General features: G+C 40.1%; 1 long non-coding RNA gene across 1 annotated transcript; it reads left to right on the top strand.

Moving 5' to 3' along the window:
- The first annotated feature begins 11,333 nt into the window (after nt 1-11,333).
- Nucleotides 11,334-12,300, top strand: LOC127957970 (uncharacterized). The gene is made up of 3 exons (XR_008153923.1): nt 11,334-11,446; nt 11,590-11,624; nt 12,275-12,300. It is a non-coding gene; the product is annotated as an uncharacterized LOC127957970 (long non-coding RNA).
- Nucleotides 12,301-14,192: the final 1,892 nt, after the last annotated feature.

The raw sequence follows: 14,192 nt of genomic DNA, 5'->3' as shown, positions 1-14,192 counted from the left end.
TCCTCGAGAGTCTTAAACTGACTGAAATCAGAATATGTGAAACATACTAGAGTGCAGGTACCAACCTTACGAAGCTCATTATTGTCTAGCTCCTTTCAAGTGGGGCATTCAGGCCACAGATTAGGTGGATTTTTCAGGAAGAGTGGTCCTTGGTACCAGTGACTTTCTGGGCCAAGCTCACAAAGACTCCTTCCCCGAGTGATGTCATCAGCTGGATTGCTTGCGGAGGGTACATATCTCCAGCTGTGTTTCTCTGTGAGATCCTGGATCTCTGCAACCCGAGTCCCCACAAATACTTTGAACCGGCATGAATCGGATTGTAACCATGTGAGGACGGTGGTAGAGTCAGTCCACAAGATCGTTTGGCGTATGGGTAGGTTCAACTCGGTTTGGAGTACTTTGGCAAGTTGAGCTCCAGTCAGTGCAGCGCATAATTCCAGTCGTGGAACAGACTGTTGTTTTTTTGGTGCTACATGGGATCTGGCTGTTAGGAAAGCCACCTCTGTTTGCCCATGTTGGTCCTCTGTTCGAAGATATGCCACGGAGCCATATGCACGTTCGGAGGCATCACAGAAAACATGAATGTCTCTTAGGCTCGTTGCTGTGTCTTTGATGGGGCTACAGTAACACCGAGGAAGAACAATATTTTGTAGGGCTGGTAGCTCCTCCTCCCACTTAGTCCAGGTTTGTAACAGATCTACAGGCAAGTGTGGATCATCCCAATCCCGTTTTTTATCCCACAGATGTTGTACAATGATCTTGGCGCGAGTGGTATACGGGATGAGGTAACCTAACGGGTCGTACTGGCTGGCCAGCACTTTATATATGTTGCGCATGGTGGTCTCACAACTGTCCTTAGCACGGTATTTGTAGGAGAGTGTATCAGACTGATGGTTCCAGAGGAGCCCCAATGTTGATTCATGGATGTCCGTACGGCCTTGCGAAATCCAGAGTTCTGCACTGTTTGATATAGTGTCGTGGGGCAGGTGACTTATCGTTGAAGGGGCATTGCTGGACCACTGCCTCAACTCAAAGCCTCCATCTGCCAGCAGGGTCCTGATTCTGTCAACAAAGCATTTTGCCTCTTCTGCTGAAGTGAAGCTTTGTAAGCAGTTATCTACTTAAAAGGATTTCAGCACAGAATTACGGACATCATCTCCTGGCTGGCTATGATCAATGGCATGTTTCTGGAGTGCAAAGACGGCGCAGCAGGGGCTGCAAGTGGTGCCGAAAGGAAGGACTTGCCATTCGTACACACTGGGTATTTCTTGTGCATTTAGGTCTCTCCAGAGGAAGCGCAATAGTGGTTTGTCTTCTGGGAGCAGCCTAACTTGGTGGAACATCCCCTTGATGTCACTGCTGACTGCCACGGAATGTTCCCTGAATCTGAGTAGCACCGCAAGTAGAGATGGCCCCAACACTGGTCCTGGGAGCAGAAGCTCATTGAGGTTTTGTCCATGATATTGAAACGAGCAGTTGAAAACTATCCTGTTTTTCCCATTGTGCTGCACCATGTGGTGTGGGATGTACCAGGAGCCAAATGTGTCTGTTACAGCATCTTGAGGTAAATTGTTAACATATCCTGCTTGTACCAGTTTTGCAATCTCTTTGGTATAAGCGGCTGCTTGCTGGGGATTTTTGGCTAGTCTCCTTTCAGTGGCCCTCAGCTGCGACAAGACAGCTTCTTTTGGTGCTTTACGTTCAGGCATGTTCTTGACACGCAGGAGAGGGGTTGCATATCGTTTGACGCCCTCCACTTCAACCCTTGCTGTCTTCCTTTCAAGAAGCTCCACTGCCTCTTGGTCCTGTTTGGATCTGAGACACATCTTTTCGTTACGCCAGGGTAGTAAGTCCATCTGCCATAATTTCTCTACTTGCCTGTAGAGATCAGCTTCCGGGAATGAGACTGCAGTAAAGAGACAGTGTTGTTCAGTCATGTCCTTCCGTAAGTGTTGGATCGGACCCTGTAATGTCCAGCCAAGTCGTGTCTTTATGGCAGCTGGTCCCCCTGGTGGTCCTAGCCTAACTGGTTCCACAGGAGTGATTAGATGGAGATAATCTGAACCAATGAGCAACACAGGACAGACCGCTTCAAAGTCATGCAGTGGAAGTCCTTTAAGGTGCTGATATCTCTCCCTCAGAGTCTTCACTGGGTGTGGATGTTCTGCTAAGCTTAACTGTTGAGCAGTGAAAGCACCTTTGATGTAATACCTTTTAGTCGGCTGAGCAATTGGTGAGATCACAAATGAGACTGCTGCTCCTCTGAGCACTTGTAGCTCCTGCCTGATTGTTCTGAGTGGGAGATCTTCAGGGTGACCTTTGAGGCCTAACTGCTGTGCTGCACTGTGAAGGAGGATAGTTCTTTCCAATCCATCATCCTGGATTGCGTATGCGTTCAACCTTTTCTTGCCATTTCTGAGAATCACTTTGCTGATTTTAAGTAGAACCTTCCTGCTGGTAGGCGGTTTATGAATCAGGAGAATCTCATTCATGTTATTGAATAGACAGCTGTTGGTATCAGCAGTTTCATCTTTAACAAACTTTGGATTCTCTGGCTTACCAACACTGATGTCATGCAGAACCATAAGGTGTAGACTGCTGCACTGTCTGCAGCGCATCTTCAGGTTACATTCTGCAGACTTGTGAGTTCTGCCACAACGCCAGCATCTATTATTGTCTTTGACCCAGCTTTGTTTTTGCTCCTTAGTAAGCCGTTTGAAGTTGCTTCAGTTGTTAAGGGAGTGCTTACTGTTGTCACAGTAGGGGCAGTAGGGCCTCAGAGAACTGGTAGATGGTGGAGTAGATAGTGCAGACTCAGGATTCACCTTCTCAGTACCCAGAAAAATTGTGGTGCTTTTAGTGGCTGGCTTAGAGTCTCTGAAAGTCTCTCGTGTTCGTGTTGAGGGTCCTTTGCGTTGATTGCTTACGAACCTTGTGTCCTCTTGAACTTCAATTTCGAACTCCAGCCATTCTGCAAGATCCAGAAGAGTAGGGATGGGTACACGATGTGGATGTGCAAACCTCCGAAACCCTGATCTCAGGTCGTGGGGAAGCTTTCCAAGCAGCTGAGACACATGAGAACCACATTGTAACTCGTGAGCGCCATTCCTGCCTAACTGCTCCAGCATGCCAACTAGTGAACGGACTTTAAGAGCGAAAAGACGAAATGCCTTCTGATCTCCACTAGCTATGCTTGGGCCATCCATTAACTCGGCAATGCGCTGGAGAGCCAGTTGATGTTGCTGGCCATGCTGTTGGTCTAAGGCGGCCATTGTTCTTGTGTAAGGATGTTGAGAATGACAGTATGAGTCAGCAATTAGTAAAGCCTCCTCCAACTTCAGATGGTCCATCAGTATCTGAAATTTGAATCTTTCTGTTGTATTAGCTGGGAGGACATTCTCCAGAGCAATTTTCAGCCGCGAGAACTCTCTTGGGTTGGGATGTATGAAGTCAGGGATCGTAGGAGTTGGACCTCGATACATCAGTTCTGGCTCAGGTGGAGGTGATGGAGTAAGTGAGCGGCATTGTATTTGTGAATGCCTGGCAGTGTCTTGAGAGTCCCTATATGGAGAATTAGATGGGTCCTCTCCATGGGAATATTGCAACGTCGGATCTCTGACCCGTTTGTGGCATATAATGGTAGGAGGCGCTCTGTTTTGTAAGGGGGGCGGATACTGGAGTTGAGCTTTGAAACTTGTTTTGAGTCTAATGCTCCATTTGTAGCCTAATGCGTTGAGCTGGTACAGGTTTGCTTCCCATTTCCACAGAATGTGCCTGTGGCTGGACACGTGGTGCAGGTATAGGACGACTGGAGCTATGCTTCCTTGGAAGGGCAACAGGTGAAGGTGGCTGATTTCCTGGACGTTGTTGATCCATCTGAATTTGTAGCTGCTTCATCTGTTGCTTGAGCTGAGAAAGCTCCTTTATGTATTGGTCATTTGCGTTCTGGAATGTGTTTCTTTCCTGCTGTATCATTTGCAGGGCTATGCGGAGATCCTTATTCTCTCTCCTTATGATCTCTGATGCAGAATCATACTCGTCACCAGACCACTGTAGCGGACTGTCTACTTCATAACCTGGTAACAATGGAGTAAAGCCACTTGCGCCTTCTTCTGCTTCGTCGCCTTCAGCCAGTCTGCTTGAATGTACGAGTGGTGACGTGGGTTGTGTATCATGCTTAGGGAGGGTGAATCCAGTGAGATCATACTCATCATAACGTGCGGGAAGGACAGTTTTCCTCCTGACTCGCACAGTTGGCTCATCCTCTTCATGTTGTGACATCTTCTATCTCTTTGGCAAGTCCAGGTTCCGGCTCGAAGGACCATGTAAATTAGTTTGTTTGCTTGGTAGTGTTATAAGACACAAGTTGCCAGATCAGGGTGCTGACCCACCAAAGACTGTCCGATTAGAGACGAAATGAAGATGCACTTTTCTGGGAATAACCCATTTATTGTCACCACTCAACAGATGGTTTGGTCGTGGTTGTGGTTTTTCTACAAAAATATAAACCAAAGACATAAACATAAATAAACATAATATACATGATAATAGTAAAAATAAATTATAACAAACTGGCAATAACACAGCACAGTAAATTTAACTTGATAATTAAACATCAATATGAACATTATTTGCAAAAAGAAGCACACATTTGTAACTTGACACTCTATTAGAGCCGTGACGCTTATGAAGCGCCACTCAGTCTGAGCTACGAGAGCGCATGCGCTTAGAAAGTTATATTTTAACAGTATACTCGTTAGATATAAAGAAATGCAGCGAACCCTGTTTCAAACGGGAACTTAACTTGTACTGATAACAACATATGTTACTCTAGCACTCACCAGATATGTATATAAGCATATAAACAACGGGTTACAATGTTTACAGTGTTACACGCGAATTATAAATGCACGCATACACATAGACATCGTTACCTCACGGACATATTAACTTGTATACAGACGTGAATAAATCTCTCATCGACTATATAATAAGCTATTCAAACTTACTTTTGCATTCACACACAACACTTTGTCCAAAAGGCGATCTTTAAATAGTCCAGAAACAATGATAATGCAGAAACTTAAGCCTTCGACCTGTATCCCCCTGCACTGATCTTCAGTCACTGTGAGGGCGGGGGGAATCACGTGGTCAAGGTTTCTGGACGCTAATTTGCTCAGGTGAAGTGGTCTGTGTATGTACATGTCTCAACATGTAGAAGGAGAGATTTAAATACAGTTAGAAAAATAGAAACCCATAGCCTTTTTTACACTGTGAAAGGTCTTGAGTATCACTCACAGGAACAGGCAGATGATCGCATCTCTCTCTCAGCCGGTCATCCAGGGGAACATGAGCAGAGCAGCTAGCAGCTCCTGAAAGTTTTGTCGTGTCATGAGCTTATCATGGTGGATGCCACTTGTTTTATGGGGCACCGACTTTGTTCTGAGCATCTTATTTATTTAGTATTTATATGTTGTCTCTCGGACAGATCATTCAGAAATATGGCCTGAGCTATCACTGCTATGCTGATGACACCCAGATTTATATCAGCTCTCAGCCTGATCTTAATTTTTCATCTTCTAACCTGTCTGACTGTTTGATGGAAATTAAAGGGTGGATGAAACTCAACTTTCTTAAACTAAACTGCTCCAAAACTGAAGTCTTATTAATTAGCACTCATTTGAATGTAAGTAAATGCAAGGATTTTAGAATATCAGTAGACAACACCCAATTGTCCCCTTCTGGCCAGGTTCGTAATTTGGGGGTTATTTTCGATGCCCAGCTAACTTTTAATTCTCATTTTAATAACATGACGAAGGTTGCTTTTTTCCACCTGAGAAACATCGGGCGCATTAGACCGTTTCTCTCTAGGCCTGATGCAGAGAAGCTTATCCATGCTTTCATCACGTCAAGGCTTGATTATTGTAACACTCTCTTTGCGGGCTTACCAGCAAGTTCTATTAAGAAATAGGTTACAATATATTCAGAACTCTGCTGCACGAGTTTTGACTCACACCTCAACACGTCATCACATTACACCGGTGCTCCAGCAACTGCACTGGCTTCCAGTTCAGCCATGTATTGATTTTAAAGTTCTGATTTTAACTTATAAAGCAGTACATGGGCTGGCTACAGATTACATCTGTGATTTGTTTACTCCATCCATTCCTGCTCACTCTCTCCGCTCTGCTGGCTCTCTCTCTCTGTGTCAGCCTCGTTGTAAATTACGAACTATGGGGGGAAGGGCCTTTTCCTGTAATGCGCCTAAGTTATGGAATAGATTACCTGCGTCTATCAGGGATGCTGCTTCTGTGGGATGTTTTAAGAGGCTTCTTAAGACACATCTTTTTGCTCAAGCTTTTAATTTATAAATTGTGATTTTTTGATACTTTTTACTGCAATGTTTGTTTGATTGTTTAACTATTTTTGTATGTATGTTGTAGCGCTTTGAGCATGTGAAAGGTGCATTATAAATAAAATGTATTATTATTATTATCTTGTTGGAGGTGTCAAGTCCCCCCATGTACTTATTGTACTGCTACAGCTGTGACCAGGGCCCCGGCCCCGGCCCCTCTGAGATGGTGTTATGTTCGATGTAGATGGCCCATTTGCTTCTTCGTAGATAACTGGAGAAGCTACACTGAGAAAAAAAAATAATAATAAAAAAAATAAAAGCAGCATGTGTTACAAACTCACTATATATGTACATAAAAATACTTTTCATTATGAAGCAATTTATTAGTAAGAGAGAATTTGTAAAAATAATAAATAAAAAAATAAAAAATAAAAATAAATATAATAATAATAATACAATAAAATAATAAAAATAAAGCCTGCAGTTACTTACATTTGCATACACACAATCACACACACATATATGCACCTACACACACACAAATATACAGATATAGACATAAATGCATGCATGCACAAAGTCACTCATGCACGTACACACACACATTTGCATACACATCATAGACTGTATAAAATACACACATGCACACATACACAAACAGATACACATGCACACAGAAACACACAAACAGATATACACATACACACAAACACACAGATATACAAATGCACACATTAGCAGTAGCACACACAAACACCCACATAAACGTATGCACACATGCATGCACTTACACAAACATACATAAACACATACACGCGCGCAGACACACACACGCGCACAGAGAGAGAGAGAGAGAGATGTCCATGCACTAACATACACACAGAAAATTATGTATGCATGCACACGCACCCATACACATAACGCTAACGTTACATGAGCAAATATGAACGCATGGATGCACATACGCGCTTACAAATGTTTGCAAAGCACATATAATTGTGTGAAACAGTGTTTTTTCTAAATACGGAGTCTTGACTATTTTATTCATTTCTCATCGATTCATCAGAAAGAAACAAATAAGCTTCACTTACCAATCCACGACTGGATCAAAACCAGCAGCATACACCTCATCAGAGTCACCTCATACATGTCATCAGAGATCAAATCAATCGCCTCCTCTCTTGTAAAACCCTTTTTCGCCATGTTTTTGTTCGTTTTTTGTTTATATTTCACACTCTCAAACTTTCAAACCTGCTGCGCTCTGTATCTCCCGCTTCAAATCCGCCCTTCCCCCTCTCCCTGAAAGCGGCTGTGATTTGCTGCTGGAAAGCATGCAGTTACCGTATTAAGCTGTATATTGTCTTAAAGCGCAAGCTGTCTTCTATCAGACGCAATTTGATTTTTTTTTTCATAGTGCAAACGGTTGCTGAGTTATGAAAACATTAATACCGCATGGTAAATTGTGTCGGCGCCGACACGTTCGGTTTTAAAGGGTTAAAAAGCTAAAAAAAAGGCATGTTCTGAGAAGCTCAAAAGTCATGCGACTGCCCTTAAAAGCTTCACCTAGTGACAAAATCAACTGTGTAAACGTAGTTCTCGTGTCATAAACGTAGTTCTCGTGTCATTAAGTATGTAAACAGGAAACCAAAGCCAACCCAGCCGGCACATGACCGACCTTCAACGTTGAAATATGGTTGAAATAAGGTCAGTTGGGGTTTCAACGTTGAAACAACGTTGATTCAACGTTTAAAGATGAACGGTTGAAAAACTTCCAGCACATGACCAACTTTCAACATTGAAATATGGTTGAAATAAGGTCCGTTGTTTTAATGAAACAACGTTAAAAATGTTTAATGCTAAATGGTAGAAAAAGGTTAACAAGCTTTTAAATTATTTATATTAAATTATTTAAATTAATTAATTAATTATTTTAATAGCATTTTAAAATATTTTAGTAATGATACCTATTCTAAAATCTAAAGGTATATGTTAAATATTATCATCATTAACAACAATAAAACTATATACATTTCGCTGCTTTATCAAACTGAAACAACTCCCATTGGTAGTTTTATTTTATTACTTCTATCATGATTGGTTAAACTGGCTGTCATTCAGGAAACTGGACAATGAATCGGTGCGCCTTTCTACATTTAAAAATATGACCGTTATTGTCGTCTTTCTGTGAGTGAGGCGGCTAACTGTGAGCTGCTGCTCGTTATAACTGACTGCTGGGTCGGTTCCGAATTATTTCATATTTGCCTGTACTAGTGATGGGAAGTTCGGATCATTTTAAAATGAACGAATCTTTTTTCGAGTCATTTCGTTCATTTTAGCAAAATGTTATTAAAATATTAAGTGCTACCTCCCCAACACATCTAGTACTTACGCAAAAGTTGATCACACTACAAACAATACAAAACTAAAATGCTATGAGATAAAGAAAAAAATACTCATTCTTTACCTGGGTCTTCAGTCTGTGATTAGCTCATCTCACCTCTTATCTGACAAGAAGTCTTCGGGTTCAAGTCATTCCTTAATCACGTGACAGACCCATACGCAAAACCAACGCGGTCTTGAGCCGGAAAGAGAATTGATTAGTTCATCTCATGAGTCTTTCGGGTCTCGGGTCGAGTTTGACTCGTTCCTTAATCACGTGACAGCCCCATACGCGAAACCAACGCGGTCTCGAGCCGGAAAGAGAATTGATTAGTTCATCTCATGAGTCTTTCGGGTCTCGGGTCGAGTTTGACTCGTTCCTTAATCACGTGACAGCCCCATACGCAAAACTAACGCAGTCTTGAGCCGGAAAGAGAATTGATTAGTTCATCTCATGAGTCTTTCGGGTCGAGTTTGACTCGTTCCTTAATCACGTGACAGCCCCATACGCAAAACTAACGCAGTCTTGAGCCGGAAAGAGAATTGATTAGTTCATCTCATGAGTCTTTCGGGTCGAGTTTGACTCGTTCCTTAATCACGTGACAGCCCCATTCGCTATTTCTGACATTTCTGTCACTGTGTTTTTGTTACTGTTTGTTGAGGATCTGTGGTTTGTTATTATTTTATAAATAAATAAAACCCTGTTATAAATAAAATTTTGATTAATTTGTCTTCTTGACTGTCTATCGGTAAATAAACACTATTTTAATTTATTTTGGAATAGTTGTCCTCTGTTACAAAGCTTTTCTGTAATAAACAATAAACAACTATTCAAAAGTATGTACAGTGTTTTTAATGTTTATAAAGTGTCATATGTTACAAAAGTATGGTGCACAACTAAACAAAAACAAACAAACAGACAGAAAAAAAGATCAACATTTTAAGCATACCCAACTCTTTATTTCCACATTCAGTGTTATGGAAAAGTACCACCATGACAGAAATTAAAAACAACAATTTGAAACCAGAAATGCATCAAGTTACTGTAAGAGTAAATAATACTAATAATAAATAAGTACTACGCACCCATTTTGTAAGGAAAGTTGTAAATGAACTAATTACTCTAGCCAATGTTGTCACATCACAGTACAAAAGAACGAAAAACCCGAAGAACCGAAAGATGAACTATTCAATTCTCTGCATTCTTTTACTGTCTATGGTTTTAGCGTATGGGTCTGTCACGTGATTAAGGAACGACTCGACCCGAAGACTCATGAGATGAACTAATCTTCTTCTTCTTCTTCTTCTTCTAGTGTTTAATGGCGGTTTGGCAGACCAACATAAATGGTGCATTTCCGCCACCTACTGATCTGGAGTGTGGAGTGTACTTGGCTTTGGAAGGAAATATATATATATATATATAAAAAATAAAAAAATAATAATAATAATAATAATAAAAAAATATTTTTTTTTTAAAAAAAAATACAAAATTAAATTCTTTTTACTATTCCTGTTTTATTTAGATATTTAAATAATAATTCATGAATTCTTGATTGTCTTGTCCCATTTCCTAGTAATACTTTTATTGAAATTGTATCAACTCCCATCCTTCCTAACTCTTGACTTAACTGTTGTCTCTCCCTTTCATATGCAGCACATTCTAAAAGAATATGCTGCACTGTTTCTAACTCCCGGCAATTATCACAGTTTCCTGTATCATGCTTCCCTATTTTATAAAGACTATAATTTAATGCAGTGTGACCAATTCTTAACCTTGTGATAATTACATCTTTTTCCTATTTCCATATCTTTTCCTCTCATTTCCAACCCGTTCCTGAATTTGATAAAGATGTCTTCCTTTAGAGTCATTATTCCATATCTTTTGCCATTTTTTACTAATTTCAATTGCTATTAATCTCTTGATTTCTGATTTACTTAATGATACATTAATTTCTATTTGTGGATGCTTTAATGCTTTCTTTGCCAACTTGTCTACCTCCTCATTACCATCCACACCCACATGTGCTGGCACCCAGAGGAAGAACACCAATACCCCTAACTGCCTTGCTCTAAATAAACCTTGCAAAAGATGAACTAATCAATTCTCTTTCCGGCTCATATTGCATTGGGTTTAACGTATTGGGCTGTCACGTGATTGAGGAACGAGTCAAAAACCCGATAGACTCGAACTATGAACTAATCAATTCTCTTTCCGGCTCATGCTGCATTGGGTTTTACGTATTGGGCTGTCACGTGATTGAGGAACGAGTCAAAAACCCGATAGACCCGAACTATGAACTAATCAATTCTCTTTCCGGCTCAGACTGCATTGGGTAAGCGTATGGGGCTGTCACGTGATCGAGGAACGAGTCAAAAACCCGATAGACCCGAACTATGAACTAATCAATTCTCTTTCCGGCTCAAGACTGCATTGACTGACAGGTGAATTACTACTACTAGAACAAAACCCATAGAATAATGCGCATGCGCGACTGAACGAATCACTCCCCGAGACGACTCGTTCTTCCCGAGTCACATTAAAGATTCGTTCAAAATGAACGAATCGTTCAAGAACGACACATCACTAGCCTGTAAATTTTTTATTTATTTTGAGCGAATTTGAGTCGTGACATGTCAATGGAGAACAAAAACTGTGAACACAAGAAGGGTCAGGTGTTCTGCGAGGTCCTGAAAACATACTGGCAAAATGAGGTAAGAAAATCGCTAACATTATCTTTATTATCTTTTGAAAATAGTAAAGTATTACCAGAGTTTACAAATGGGTAGTTTAAAGGACATGTAACCTGCAGATAAATAAATAGCCGTGTGTCTATTTTTGCATTGCTTTATCACAGATGATCAAGTTAGATGCTCACCCAATGTGTTGCTGGTAAGTTATGTGTTAATGTCTGTCTTTTAGAGATTTTCCCATATTTTCCTGATATGAATCCCATGCATTAGGTGTGTTATATATGTTTGTATTCTTATAATAGTTTCAAAGTGTTTTCTGAAACATATAAGTGCAAATGTCGGTATTTAAATAATATAATTTTAATGAATTAATAAAAAAAGGATTGTTTAAAGCCATGGTTCTCAAAGTGTCAGGCCCCCTCTAGTTGTTATGCAGGTGAAACACTAAATTAAACTAATTAATGTTAATACATTTTTACTTAATCTTTGAGTAAGTTTTTTTTTGCACATTTAAGTATGTTACAGTTAAAGTACAGTACAGTTTTGTAACTTTTGTTACATAATTATTGTGTACATAATAATAATAATTTGTTACATAATAAATATTCTTATTAGAATAAAACTGCCTCATTTTTTAACTGTAGAGCTGTAGCTGAATAGTTTGGCCTACTACGCTGCTGAAATGTAATGTTGGTCATTATGGTGGAACTTAATATTTAATAACAAATATTTTCTGAAGTGGTACTTGGTATAAAAAGTTTGAGAACCAATGGTTTAAAGAAATGGTATAATATGAAATCCTGCTTTTTAAGAACTTTTCAGTAAACTCTTTCTTCTTTCCCCTTGTAGAGTCATCAAGGATCCAGCTTGTTCTTGAAACATTGGTAAGAAATTGTTCATCTGCTACATTGCACTGTCACTTCTGCTAGAGATGCTTTGACCTTTTGTGATAGGTTTTGATTATACTTAGTTTATTAAAAATTTACTGAATTAGATTTTATTTGTTTTACTACACTGTATTGCTAGGGTTCTGATTAAAACAGTGTAACTGGGGGCTCTGAAAACACTGCTTGTGAATATTTTGTTAATATTGTACATTTTCATCTGAATACATTAAATAAGTGTTTAATGAATAGTGTTGTCCACTTTGTTTCCAACCTCACTGTTACTGAACTGTAAAGTGAAAATATTGTGTGATTTATTTTGTATTCAGTTTTCAGTTAAATATATTTCACAATATCAAAGTTATTGTGAAACATTGTGAACATACCTAAACTCATTGTTTAAATCTTATGTGCCCTCCAGAAGTTTGTGCTCTGCAAGTGAACGACGCCTTGTGGTGCCATCCCAAAGAAGTTCAAAATCACTCTCAAGGACCTTTTCCTGGACTGTGTCCAGCTGGTGGAATGACCTCCCAATCTCAATCCGAACTGCTGAGTCTTTACTCATTTTCAAGAAACATTAAGACTCATCTTTTTCACCGGAACTTAACCAACTAATGCTAGCACGTTTCCTTCATATCTTGTCTTTCATATAAAAAAAAACCTGGCTATGCGTTCTGTGCTAGACTAACTGAGACTTGTCATGGCACTTGTATACTGTTGTTGTTCGCTTGTTGACCTGACTGCTTCTGTTGTTCCTATTTGTAAGTCGCCTTGGATAAAATCGTCTGTTAAATGATTAAATGTAAATGTTTATACAGGACGGTACAGAAAATGCACAAGTGGGAGAGAGTGGAGGGGATGGCATCAGAAAGGACCTAGCGCTGGGACACTTTCAAGGATCCCCCGAAGCACAACCACACTATATACACGAGGCTGCTGGTTCTAACATTTTAGAGTGCCCTGCGGTAGAAATCTCATTCTGCATTCCCCACGGTAAAGACGGCACAGTCCGGGGGGTTCCCATTAGAAATCAACTGGTTGAAGGTTCCCTGCTCGTCCTGTGCAACACATTTTCCCTGCACAAATGTACACAACTCTTGTAATGAGACACATTACTAAAACATGTTTTTGACAGAAACTGTAGTTTTCCACCCAAATAAAAGATCCACTGGTTTCAGTCCTAAAGGTACAAGGGTTTGTCTTGTAAGTGCTGCAAAAAATATGCATTTATGTGCCAAATTATTTTAAAAAAACCTTTAAATATTATTGTATTTGGATTGTTCTACTACATGTTTTTAGCATTACCTCCATGCATAGGCTACTCTGCATAATAAAGTGTGGGATTATTTTCATCTGTTTTATACTGTATGTTTCCAAAATTAAACTGCTGTTTGACAATTTTGAGCATGTGGTAGTTTATTGAAGTTGTTTGTAAAGCCATTGCTGCCAGTCATTAGATTTTTAGCCTTGCATGTACCGTGTTGATCTAAATGCCCACTAGAATCTAGGTGTATTTATACACGGTGCAAGGTACGACGGGGAAACAACGTTGATTAACTTTTTAAAATAAACACCTCATTCAGCTTTCATCCCAGGTCTGCAGCACGACCCTAATTCACCCATAATGCAGGTAAGACGGTGAAACAGCGTCGCGATTTCAAGGGTGAATCCACGTCGTGATTTCAACGTTGATCCAATTTGCAAAATCGAAAGGTAATTCAACGTTGATTCAACGTCGGGATTTCAACGGTGAATCAGCGTCGTGATTTCAACCGTACATCAACGTCACGATTTCAGCGGTGAATCAACGTCGTGATTTCAACGTTGATCCAATTTGCAAAATCGAAAGGTTATTCAACGTTGATTCAACCATGGTACCTGAC

This window comes from Carassius gibelio, chromosome B5 (genome assembly GCF_023724105.1).
Source record: "Carassius gibelio isolate Cgi1373 ecotype wild population from Czech Republic chromosome B5, carGib1.2-hapl.c, whole genome shotgun sequence".
Lineage (NCBI taxonomy): Eukaryota > Metazoa > Chordata > Actinopteri > Cypriniformes > Cyprinidae > Carassius > Carassius gibelio.
Note: the sequence above shows the minus strand (reverse complement) of the source record. Positions and strands in the feature narration are given on the sequence as shown.